Source organism: Rhagoletis pomonella, unplaced genomic scaffold (genome assembly GCF_013731165.1).
Source record: "Rhagoletis pomonella isolate Grant_MI unplaced genomic scaffold, Rhpom_1.0 Rhpom_scaffold_00004, whole genome shotgun sequence".
Classification (NCBI taxonomy): Eukaryota; Metazoa; Arthropoda; class Insecta; order Diptera; family Tephritidae; genus Rhagoletis; species Rhagoletis pomonella.
Window position 1 is genome coordinate 9,948,169 of NW_023458558.1, and position 11,618 is coordinate 9,959,786.

The following is an 11,618-nucleotide window of genomic DNA, read 5'->3' on the forward strand; positions in this document are numbered from 1 at the left end:
GTAAGGCAAAAACCGAAGGAAAAAGGATTTTCTTCTAGTTCATTTTTTAATTCATTAACATAAATCCAACAGTTTATGGTAGAGTTCGTATTTTCCCGTGGATACAAATGTATGTTTTTTAGCTGCAGTTTGAAATTAGTAATTTTATCAATGCTTAAGTTTTGGCTTTCCTTTTCTACCGTGACCGCCTGAGAGAGAATACGCCGTCTGAGCTTATCGGAGCTCGAATTGCTGCCAGGTATAGTTTTTGTGCTCCCACGCACGTTGTAGAAACTAATCGACTTACTTGCCCACTTTCCATTTGCATTGCGAATAGAACGTTTCTAATGATTAATTGAAATAGAATAAAATGAAGGTATCGAGAATGGCCTAAGATCAGCAAAGCTAAATAAATTTTCAGTCTACACCTGTACAATGAAATTACAGATTTTTAATTTTAATATATTTCCAAATACAACTAACACCCTCATTCTAGAACCTGAATTTTCATAATTCGTAATTCGTAGCTACGTTACGAAAAATCGATATGCTGCAACCATTGCGGAAAAATGTGCAGCATTGCCAGCTATCAGTTGTTTACGAAGTCCACGCATGAACGAAAGACACAAGATCACGTAAGAACAAGAGAGTGAAAAAAGTCGATTTTTTTTAGCGGGTTCTACGCCATCTTGTTTCACTGGAAAACGAGCGAAAAGTAAACAAAGCAAAGAAAACAACGAAAACCAAAATTAGCCAAGATTATTGTCAGCCACTTTAAACGCACAATTTAGGTAAAATGATGCAACAAAATGCTTTAAAATGTGTTGTCATGTTGAATTAACTCTTCTTTACTTCAATAAAAGTGTAAAATAGTGGTGCTCGTGATGTAAACAAATGCTCAGCTGACGAACCCGCTTTCGCAAACTTTTTTCTCAAAACCAGTTACAAATACAACGTCGCGTTCTTACGTGATCTTGTATTTTTGGTTCATGAAGTCCACGGACCCAACGAACGTTGGCCAACACTCAAATTTTGACGCACATTAAAGGCCGGTCCACATAGAACTTTCGCGTTGGCTTTGGCTTTGGCGTTAGTTTGACAGAACGCACGTTAAAAGAATGCTTGCTGCAATTAACGCTTGGCAGCGAATGCTTTGAGCACTAGATTTAAATACTAACGACAGATAAATTAATATTTCATATCAATAATTGCATGAAACTTGATATTTCTTGCCTACATTTGATTAAAAATTAAAAATATTTCACATAATTTTATTTATTTGCAACAGCTGATTGACAACGCGCGCAAAAAGATGAGAGATGCCCATCTTTTTGTGTGCGTTAACTTTGGCGTTGGCGTTGCCGTTGATATGTGGACATGTCCATATAATTGTGTGTATTCATGGTCAGCTTGTAATCAACGCCAACGCCAAAGCCAACGCCAAAGTTCTATGTGGACCGGCCTTAAGCTCTGAACACATCGAAAACGCCATCACCACACGACACGACATTAAGGCTTTATCTGCATAATCTAAACGCCTTGTCGATGGCGACATGATTTTTTTGATCGCGGCAGCGACAACATGAATTTGTTTGAGTTTGACATGAAAGAAGAGAAAGAATCTTATCTGTTGCTAGAAAAATATAAATAGATCGAATCTGGCCATAGCTACATTTTTGGCTAGTCACAGTGTTGTCGTGTCGTCGCCAAAATAATTATCTTCATAAGCGTACGTGTTAAAATAATTTGACAGCTGTGGTCCGCACCCCGTCGTTTCCAAAGTTCTCCAAGCTTTAGACATGGGTGATAGCGCAATTTTTATGGCGCTAGCTCAATAACACCGCTACCACCTGTGGTGTCAGCGCACCATATAAAGTTCAATGCGAGCGTGAGCGTGAGCTTTTTATTTTGACCAATATCTGCGTTATTACTCAACTTTTTGCCATAGTTGAGACATGAAAAGATAGAGAATTAAAATATCTTACAGAATTATAGAATGAAAACTAATTTGTGCTTACGCAAAGCATTTGCATGTTAACGGCAAGTTTTGACAGATGTGTGTGAGCGTCTATAAGAATACAAATGGAATTCTTTGCCTTTGCGAACGTTCACGCTCACGCTCGCATTGAACTGTATATCAATTCCGTCACTGCTGACCCCGCGTTTACACCAAGACCAATGAGAATATGAACATAACTGAAACAATGTTTGAGTAAAGTAGGCATCCAGACAATAAACTGTCTTCGGAAAGCCAGAGACAGTGATGAAGACATCAAGAGAAGTGGGAATATATTAGTAAAAAAAAAAATTAGAATGTTTTGTTGTCAGTACCGTACTTACGGCGAAGAGTGGTAGATTTTGGAACGGAGGGCGTAGCACCGCCCATTCAAACTGAAATTCTCTTATCGGTAATTTCTGTAACCGCCTATGCTAACGTCCTGAAATTTGACACAACAACATATGTTGTCAATACCGTACTTACGGACTTATTTACAGTCTGAATTATTTGCCGTATTAGTCAGTCATGAGTATCTCATCTATACATACAAATACATGCATATGTTTTATAAATGAAAATCGAGGTCTCTTTTTCGGTCTATTTTCAAAAGCTACTGAGGAGGAGACTTGGTAGAATTTGTAACGTTTGTGTATTTAGGGGTTAGTTAAAAGACTTTAATTACACGTGAAAAATGGTAGTTTTTATTTTTTACTCGAGCTAGTGATGTGCGATACACTCTCATACCAATACATTTTCCTTGGTGCTTTTACACAAAACATTGATGGGTGAGTTCATACAATATATTGTTGGGTACATTCATACAATACATTTATGGCCGCCTTCATACAATATGTTGATGGGTGCATTCATACAAAACATTGATGGTGCGTTCATACTTTTCACCTACTATTCAATACTGCCCAGACAGTGACATTTATTGACTAACAATATTATTACAGAATTCGAATTAATCAATCCGGTATTAACGTTTATAATCCGATTTTAAGTATTCCTGTAAATTCGCTATAAATTATGCTGGGGAACTCCTCCCAAAATAATAATTCGCATAATGGATTTAGTATTGGTGACAGGTAAAATTCAAAAGTGTATGAAAAAAGATGTCGAATTTCGACTACTGGGCGATACTAATATTATAAACTGCGTGAACTAGAAAAGGGCATGAAGGCAAAAATATGCCCTCTTATAGGGTTGAGTGTAACATCAAACACATTTTGCACCTGGCAAGGGCAACATTTTTTGGAGAAACGAAATCACCATAAAACATTTGTATTGATCATATGTGTATCTGTGTGATAAAGCGAGCTCCTGGCCATGTTGCCGTGATCAGTCATGTCACTGTCACTTGCTTTTGGCTTATTTACATGAAAAAATGTCAGCACTTTTGAACTTGACAGTTTCTAAGAAAACAGTAAATTGATTTTAATTTGCAGTTTTTTGGAAAAAATAGCAGTGCTACAAAAAACGTGATTTTTTAACATTGAATTAAATGTATAATGCTGCTTTGACAATTGTTAACAACACAAGTTCTACTCCACGAAAGATGACGAAAGTATATTAAGTTTCACAAAAAAAATTTTAACAAAAACAATTAGGTATCTTGGGGAAAATTCCTGATTAGCTTAGTTATGTAGCTAAAGGAAGATCGACAAAATTGGAATATAATATTTTTTCTTAAATTAATTTTCTTTTAATGTTTAGATGTTATTGTCTTAAGAATAATATTTTTTTGATTTCATTTACTTTTTAGGCACTTATTTTATTTTTTTCTTTCTTAAATTAAATAGTTTTCTTTTCACAAGCTTTTATTAAACTTGCACTGTATGTATGTATATATGTATGTTTGTTAGGGGCAAATCTTGCAATAACTTTTCCACCAACTTCCCGATGACCTAAAGACTTAAAATTTCTCAGTTGGCTCAGAACCCGATGACAATGCGATACGAAAAATGAGTTAAGTCGATGGCGCAGGAGTTGAGATATTTGAAAACCCCATATTTATAGTCTATAGTACAGTTGGTTCATGTTTAGAATGTATATTAACTATATGAAAGGAAATAACTCTACTAAAAAGTTTGCCAATAGGTGACGCACGTGTAGATATATTTGGTATTTATAGTCCGATTTTGTTCATATTTAGAAAGCTTGCTCTAATTATATTCGTTTTTACAATTGACTTATTTGGTTTATTTTTCTTTTAATTTTAAGATTAAATTTTTTTAAGGGAAACTATTTTTAACTTCTTTTAATTTTTAGAAGGTTATTTTATTTATTTTCTCTTTTTTTATGTAGTTTATTTTTCTTTTGTAAATTACCTATTCTTTTGATTTTTAGAATTTATTTTATTAAAAAGAAAATATTTTTTTTTTAGTTCATTTAATTTTTAAAAATATTTTTATTTTTTGCTTTATTTTCATTTTAGTTTTTTCCCCTCTTAAAATTGATTTTCTTTTACTATTAATTTTTATTGTTTTGAACAGAAAAATATATGTTTTTTTTAATTTCATAAAAGTTTTGTAAAACTTATTGTTAAAAGGCGAACAGAACAGTTAGCAGATCTTTCAATTAGTCTTTCGAAAGACAGCAAAGAGCTTTCAAGATACATATGTAGTTGCCAAAATTGACATTTGTCTTACGAAAGTCTTTTGTCTTTCGAAAGACTGTGCTGAGTTGAAAGACAGTTGCCAGAATTGGCCTGTAAGTTTTGTTTCGGGTGCATTTCGTGTTTTTTGTGGCACTGTGCTTTTGCTTGATTTTAAAAAATTTGCTTAAAAAATTACTGTATACTAATACTTTTGCATAAAAGTGGTTGTCAGCTCAACTTATGTGCATATTTACACACATATCTACATATAATTAAAGGGATATGTGGGAAAGAAAAATCACAATGTCGCCTGCTCAAAAATCTGACCTGACTGCTTTCGTCGTCTGCCAACCTGATCTAAACGAACGGCCATTCGTCCGAAGGACACTGGTGTCCATAGCAATCTAATCTCAGCTTTATATACAGCATAAAAACTTTGTTATTCCTTAGGCTAACAAACATAAAGTATATGTACATGCATACATATAGTATATGTGTGGCTTTTGTACAAACGTACATATGTATGCACCCACGTGCGATTAAGCGTACTTTCGAAAATATTGTGGCATATTGAAATAAACGTTTATGTCAGTAATGTGCTTAAGCTAAGCAAATTTTTAGTCTGACATTGGATTAACGAAAACACCAGCCAGGAGAAAACCTTACTGCTTAAGCACACAGAATCCCTTACGAAGTAGTGAGCGAAGTTCTGTAGCGTGTAATGTAGACGTTCATAATACTTAAATATGTTTAAAGAAAAATTCTCTGTCACCAAGTAGCTGTAGTCTGGGGCGCTACTGACTGACTGAATGCTTTGTGTGACGTTAAAACTTGGCGGCAGTGTTGCCACTGCCTTAGCCTTTAAAGTATCCATAAAAAAACGAAAACTGTATCCAAATGTATCCATCGAAAAGAGCGGACATTTTTACACAGTGCATCTATGGAAAACAAACCTCGGCCCCATAGCAAACTTATTAACATGTCGTCAGTACTTTCCCATCCTTAGACACGGATTTGGGACCGTAGTTATAGTCACAAGTAAGGCGACTCTAAAGTCAATTGCATCTTTCTGACATAATTTTCAATGAAAAAAAAGTTGCAACTAGCTTTAGTGTGGACTTAATTTTGGCAAAGTTTCCATATGTTCGATGTTTATTACTCCGATTAGATTTTCACAAATAATACACGCAAAAAATGTTTCCTAGTCTATCAAAATAATACTAATTTAAACTAATTTTGACCTGTTACATTTAATTCAGTAAATTGTTATTTCCTGCTATTATAGTTACCAAAATGTATAAGGTCAAATTGAAACATTTTTTTATGAATTTTGAATCGCTTTTTAATATTTTTCGGCATAATAGTACATTTTGTTTAATACAACTTGGAGCTATCTATGAAATAAAAAAAAATCTCAAAAACTTGTATTCGTCTACAAATTCCGCCTTCAAGAAAAATGTCTATTTCCAACTTCTTTGAATTCCCGCTTAACGACATATAGCTGAAAATTTAGAAGTTATAAATTGTTTTTAGTGCGGTCATGTTATATTTAGTTGAAAATTAGTCATCGGCATGGTTGTCAATTTCCCTTGACTGTTAGGAGAAGGGTTGCTCGGAAAATTTTTAAAATTTGCTAAGTACTTGGTGGGGTTAAATGCAAGTTTATATAGTTAAAAATTAAATTTTTCAAAGTGACAAATATAAGGGAAAATTTCTTGCTTGGAGGATGAGCAGCCAACTGTTAAAAACCTTATAATAGCATGTACATAAATAAAAAAAAAATCCTTCAACTTACAAGTACTTATGGGAAAAGGTATCCAAATTTACACTGTGGGAAAAAAACGAAGTATCCCTCAAAATTTTTAGGCGAAAATGTATCCAATTGGATACATATGCATCAAAACGGCAACACTGTTTGGCGGCCACTTAGTGCTCAAACCAAATGAGAACTTTCACACGTATTGAACTCCCTTTGCTACTTATACATATGTACATACCCTGCAGAAAAAAATTATGAATTGATAAAAAATAACCCAATTGTAGTTAGCTTTTTTGCGGGATTTCTATAAAGTATATAACTTGTAGTTAGCTACAAAAGGCTAACTTGAAACTAGTTGACAAGTAATGCAGGACTAATGAAGGAGATTGTTTTCTTTAAACGCGTTTCTATTTAAATATTCTGCACTTCGCAAATACTTTTTCGAATTGAGGACAAATAAAAGGAAGATCAAATTTTCATATTATCATTTTGAAGTTATGTCTGACGGAGTTCGAATATGTGACCACCGACAGAGGAATATGTAAACAAATATGGAACGTAATAAAAAAAAATAAAGTAAAAAAAAAAAATAAAAAAATAAAAAAAATATTTTATTTTTCCTGTTGATACTTTATGTCCACAAATATTTAGTTACATCAAATGCAGAGGTAAACCACCCTTGACTATTTAGCGGAAATCGCCATAGAAATATAGTCACCGTCAAAGAAAATATACAGATAATAAGTGACTTTAAGCTCCTTCCTAATCAACTTAAAGTTACCTTATAGTTAGATACATTTCCTGCAGCGAAGTGTATTAAAGTGTAAGCAATGCGGCTGCTAGGTTGAAGTTAGTTGCTATATTAGTAGAAATAAATTAACTTTTGGGCGGTAATTGGTTGAGCTATGCCGTACTGGGTTTGTTGACTCGATTCCATTTCGACTTGGCTAATTTAATTTTTCGATGGTTTAAGTGGGATTTCCAATGGACATTCGAAGTGGCAACAATGTACATACTTACGTTAACGCCAGCCGACGCATCTACAAACAATGTTGTATGTATATGTATATATGTATATTAATATTTCATGAAGTCGTGCCATAGGAAGTTTACTTTGTGACTACTAATTAAGTAATAAAGTTTTGTCATTAAGAAATCAATAAGGCAAGTCAATCAAGTGTTATTAGAACAATTGTGTAGTCACTTCAAGACTGGTTGCCTTCCGGCTCACTGATCGATGTTGTAATGGGGCGACCCACTTGAGCCTGATTGAGTCACAGCTTTATTGATTTATAACAAAGTTTATGTTTTTTTGATACTTTGTTTAATTAGTTGTAATTCGACGTTTCTTTGCATTGCTGCCGCTAAATATGTTCCCAATTCACGTTTCGTGATTAGAAACGTGTTTACACAAATTCCATTTGTACTTTCTGCGGCAGCCCTTAATTTGGCCAAAACCTTCAATTTTTTATAAAAACTTTATTAGGGCTCTTTACATTTTTGTTTAATTATTTTCTTTTTCGTTTCATGAGCTGAACAAAAACGACCATCATTAAAAAAGTGCTATTGAAGGGTGTAGTTCCTTGAAGAACTGCATTTTGACGTAAAATGTCTTTACTGGCGGGAATGAAGTGAAAATTCGAAACTGTAACAATTACTTGCTGGCGAATTCCTGATACTCAGCGCTTCGACTATGGAGGAACTCAAATACTTTAGTTTTAGCAAGGCCAAAGTCACTAGTGATGGCACGATTAATCGAATAACCGATTATAATCGGTTATTTTCATTCGGTTAACGATTTAATTGTATCGAAATTTTCCTTTCGATTAATCGAACGATTAACCGATTAATTTTCAACATAATCGAATAGAAACCATCGAAAATAGACTACTTTACTCACAGAATGAGTTGGGATGTTTTTTACATTCTCGTATTTTGCAAATTTTTTAAACGATAGTTTTGCCAAAAATTTAAGTAGCTACTAAAAAATCATAACGCAGGTATGCACATGTTTTCATTTTATTTTCCGAATTCGGTGTTGCCATTTTCTTCTTTTTTATGTGGAAGAAAATAAGCACCAAGACTTTGCAGAGTAGCCCCGAGTATTTAGAAAAAATGCCTTGGATGTTACGTAAAACATGTATATACATATATGTAGATACTGTATATACTTAGTTATTCCATAATTTGGCGCGCTCGCTAACGATGGAGAAAATTTATTACAAACTCTTTGTCATTCAAACGAAAACAGTACAAGTGCAGCAAGGCTAAAAATTACCAACAACACTGAAAAAGAATTCTGAGTTAGCAACGAAAGTGGGGATTTAAGGCGAATATGTATGTATGTAGAAAGGCGTAACTCAAAGTATACGTGCTTGTGTGTAGGTGTGCTTTTCACTGCACTCAGCGCGAAATTGTGCTCTACTGTAACACAAAATTATGGAATTTATGTTATGAAATTTATTTATTTTGTTTCATGTTTTTGGACATAAATTTACGTAAATGTCGCATTACCCGGGTTATAGGAGCACTTACACATACATACTAGTTGTTCTTGCCGTCACTTTCCATTACGCATTTTACTTTTGGTTAAATTTGCATTCTTTTTAAGTTTAGTTATATTAAAAATTTAAAGTTTGTAGTGCTTATAATAATTATACGACAGCTTCATATGTACATATCGGCGACTGAGTGGAAGATGGACCTATCTCGGTAGCCGGTTTGAAAATGCCCTATCTCGGAAAATTTTTCAAGAACGCCCTACTTCGGAGTTTGATTTAAGAATGCAATTTCTCTTGGTTGAAAAAAGCCTTATCTCAACTGAAAATATGCTGAGATAGAACGTTTTTCAACCAAATTCTGAAATAGTATGTTCTTGAAAAGCTTTCTGAGATAGGGCGTTTTCGAACTGACTGCCGAGATAGGTCGATCTTCCAATCAGCTGTTGATATGAACAAGTTTTGACTATTAATTTTTTATTAATTTATTTTAACTTTTTTTTTTCAAAAATATAGTTTATTCTATATCTGTCAAAAACCATATCAACTGATGTTTCAAACTGTGCACTAATTAAAAAAATCACAAATGCTTCAGCAAAATTCCACTTTTCTAAAAAGCGAGAATTTTATAAACCGAAATAGAAAAAAATATATAGTCAAAACTTGTCAATATGTGGGTGTCGTATAGTTATGATAAGCACTATAGCTTGTGTTCTTCGTAATTCGCATGTGGTTTGTCTCGGTTTATATGTTGTCAGTTTTTGAATTTTAAAAAGTGAATAAAAATTCAATATAAAGTAATATTTCTAGTCTTTACAATGCTTAAACCAAACTTTCGAGGTCTAGGCTACTCAGCCCTATTCTATCTCTCTCCCGCTCTTCACACCTATAACCACACACACATCTGCTGAACGCTGGACCTCTCCAATAGAAGTGGCTCAATTTTGAAAATTAAACATCCCTTCTTTCTGACCCACTTGAGTTTTGCTCTTTTTTGCTATGATGCCCCACTGCCGTTCCAATTTCTTGCCACTCACCTACTTTACGTTTATATGCGGCGACCATAGCAAATTGCCTACATTTAAATTTATAAAAAATAAAATGTAATTTTGTCCTTTCTTGCAGTCGTTGCTATTGTTTTTTCTTTTCTTTCTACTTATGCATGTATATCCGTCCTATGCATTGTTTCCTCTCTTTTTTTTTGTATTTATTTCTGTTATTGTTGCTGTTGCCGCTGCTGTCACTCGTTGATGTCACTATGAATCCTGTCAGCATTTTAATTCTTTTGCTCCTTGACATTTTTTATGCACAAATGTTTCCTTTTCAATTCCTCATGCCTTTGCATAACGTCCTCTAGCGTCGGCCCTTGTCCATTGCTTCTGCCCGCACTATTTAGTGTTTTGTTTGGGTGAGTGAATAAATTTGTAACAATTCATTGCATTTCACTTTGTCTCTATTATCCTGGTGGGCTTCCTGTTCCTTCTTATACATACATATGTATATCAGTGTGTGTTTCATTTTGTGTTCACTTTCTTTTGGCTCTTTTCTATTCGTCAACTCTTCTCTTGTCTCCGGTTTCCTTGGCAAGGGCGCGGCTATACATATGAACCTAAGTAATTCAAGGACATACTACATACATACATATCTTTTAGCCCTTTCCTTTGTAAATTCTATTCCATAAATATGATCTATTCTATGGGTATCTTGGTCTTATTTATATACATATTTACATACATACATACATAAATATGTACCATGTTTGCTGAAAACGCATTTTTTGCAATGCCGTTATAAAATATTTTTGTTTTCCTTTGGGAAGCTCCTCCGTTAGAGAAATGAGAGAAGAGATATACATAAATAAGCTACGCACAATAAATTCAACAAAAAGTTTTAAGTCTCTAAGGAGATGCGTCGACTTAAAAAGTAAAGCTCTTCGCTTTTAAATACAACTTTTAATTTTCTATAACTACTTGAAAATAGAACGACAAATAGAACTTGTTAAAAGAGTACGTATATATGTATTTGTATTCTACAAACGTCATATATAAGTATATATATATGTACACATATCGTCGCCTGGGTAAAAGATTGTCGTATGTTAATTTCGGCAGGTTGTGGGAAATCGCGATTGAAGTTTGTGGAATGCAATTTCTCAAAAACGCCAAGATAGATTTTCTCCAAAGTCTCTGAAAATATTACTAGCTCACAAAATTCTTAAATTATTTAATTTTTAATGTTTATTGTTAATTAGTTTTGAATTTACGAATGATTTTCTTTAGTAAAATTTTGTCGTAAGCGTCATTTGTCCACAATTTGGCAGCCACATTTTATGAAATACGACAAAATGTGATACAAATTTCTATTAAATTAACGACACTTTTTATTCAATATCTCGGAAATTAAAGTAAAAAATTGTAGTCAATATCTCGGAAACTAGAGGAGATATCTAAAAACTGATAACACCAATCGAAAGGCGTTATTTCAAAATATATGTATAACTGCAGCTATAACTAAAAATCGTTAAAATTGCGCTTACGATAATATTTTACTCAGGCGATGATATGTATGTGTGTATGTACCTAAGAGTATATACATTAGGGTGATCAAAAAAAAAGTAAAATTTAAATGTTCTCATCCCTTAGGATTGTTTTATACCAAAAAAATATACCCCACTTTACAACGCTTTTTATTTGAAATCAAAAAATATTTATAGGTTGCTCAAAGCACTCAAAGTTTTCCATGTAACGGGTGATTTTTTAAGAGCTGGATAACTTTTTTTTT